The sequence below is a fragment of the Austrofundulus limnaeus genome, unplaced genomic scaffold (genome assembly GCF_001266775.1).
Source record: "Austrofundulus limnaeus strain Quisiro unplaced genomic scaffold, Austrofundulus_limnaeus-1.0 Scaffold167, whole genome shotgun sequence".
NCBI classification, from domain to species: domain Eukaryota; kingdom Metazoa; phylum Chordata; class Actinopteri; order Cyprinodontiformes; family Rivulidae; genus Austrofundulus; species Austrofundulus limnaeus.
Genome location: NW_013952569.1, coordinates 1,044,378 through 1,046,356, shown reverse-complemented (window position 1 = coordinate 1,046,356; position 1,979 = coordinate 1,044,378). Strand labels below are relative to the sequence as shown.

At 34.0% G+C, this 1,979-nt stretch overlaps 1 long non-coding RNA gene across 1 annotated transcript in view; it reads right to left on the bottom strand.

Annotated features, from left to right (window-relative positions):
• LOC106523851 (uncharacterized) overlaps window positions 1-229 on the bottom strand; it is an 18,632-nt gene extending 18,403 nt beyond the window's left edge. The window contains exon 1 of the long non-coding RNA XR_001310933.1: window positions 4-229. This is a non-coding gene — a long non-coding RNA (uncharacterized LOC106523851). The remainder of the gene's footprint in view (window positions 1-3) is intronic.
• Window positions 230-1,979: the final 1,750 nt, after the last annotated feature.

Sequence of the window (1,979 nt, the reverse complement as noted above, 5' to 3'; positions counted from 1 at the left end):
CACACACACACACACACACACACACACACACACACACACACACACACACACAAGGCATCATTCAGGTTCCCCTGTCACATTCAAAAAGGGATTTTTAGCTTTAAGGATAAAAGCTGTCCTTGTTTTTCTTTGTTTTAAGGATTTCCACATGGATGAATGTATGACTGTGTTATTTTTCTAGAACTGGACGGCCAGCGCACGTTGTTGACTCTTTAATAAAGGCATCCTTAGAAAAGTTGCGCTCTCATTGGACTCTTTATTTCAAGTCTTTTCTCTGGTGGGAGAAGGTCATTAATTTGGAAATTTATTTTGTATTTGGTTGATTTTTTTTAGAACATCAAGCACTGAAAATCACATTTGTCCTCCCCTCTTTACAATCAGATTAATATTTAAAAGCCACTTGAGGCCAAGGGCTACAGAATTACATTACAGGATAAAATAAACTGATCTCATCAGAAATGACTTGCCAGCAGTATGAAGAAGAATCATTGCTCGTTTCTAAATAAGACTCCACATTCATAGAAGTGCATAAATTTAAATCTGTGCTAATTTAATCCTTTTTTTTCTTTTTCTTTTTTTATACAAAAACAAGTTTTATCTGCACTGCAGTTTGAGCTATTTTTAGAGCCGTTCAGAGACCAGAACTCAGTCTGTGAATAAACTGACTTCCAGTCGTGGAGATCTGTCTGTTCTGACTGCCAACATTTGAGTTGCAAACAAAGAAGAGTTAAATAAATTAATAATTGGCAAAACAGCCGCTTTGTCAAGTTTATGCAATACAATAACTTAAGTTCGGTTTAGAAAATACAAATACTCTAAAACATGTCAAACTCAAGGCCCATGGGCCAAATCTGGCCCTTGTAGACGTTTCATCCGGCCCAAAATGTAACACTAAATGTAAAATAAGTTTTACCGTTTCTCTTTTAGTTGCTGTATTTAGTGTGTTCTTCTTTTAACAGCTGGCCAACATTCAAACTGAGAAAATGAAGTTTAAATTTTTCATCAATCTCTGATTTTGGTGCGGACAAAGTAACAATGAACAAATTTGAGTTATTTTTTTGTTGTATTATTTTCTTATTTTAAAGCAGGGTCGGCCCCAGCCAAATTGTTGCCTCTATACTGTACATTCACACTAAAACAATTATTTTTTTCATTTATATTATTTTTATCTTTATAAACCAGGATGTCCAATTAGAATATTTAATAGTAACACATAAAGATGAGAAACACACAGAACAATTTACTTTCATAAACCTGAGTAACAGTGATTATTCTACAGACTAAATCAAATGTACTCTGATGAAGCTATAAAAATATTTTTTGTCCCTATTTGTGCCCCCACCCACCCCCAGATGGACAGTGGACCATTAGCATTTGCCTACACTGCCTATGCCACGGACCAAACCTGTTCTTAAGCCTCAAGGGGTTTTCCTGATGTTTTTAATCCCATGCTGAAATGTAACTGAGTGTATCTCAGCATTTATAAACTTTACTTAAATAATCCTGGTATCAAAATAAAGCTAACTTTTGTGAGATGTTATCAGAAGTGTGAGTATTAAAACAGCTGCTGTGATTTTAGAGGTATTGAGGATGGAACATGTTTTTCCCTCCAGTTTTAATATTTTTTTCATTAGACAGTATATGACCTATTTAAAACCATACTGAATCAGGCTAAAAACACTTGGAAACCATTAATCCACTTGTGAACATCACCTGTGCAAAGATTCATGCTGCTAAAGTTAACTGGAGCAAAGTTACAGAGGTTTTAGTAAAGAAATTATTTAGTGTTTAGTCATTCTGCACAGGACAGACCACGATGGTACCATTAATAAATGTTAAGAAAACGGAAGATTTTAATTGCAAAAGTTGTTTATTTTTTCTTACCTGCCTTAAAAGACTTGTTACTGAATGTTTGTTCTTTTGAAAAGTCATCCAAACATTTATTTGTCACCATTTATATAAATTACTATATAAAATAA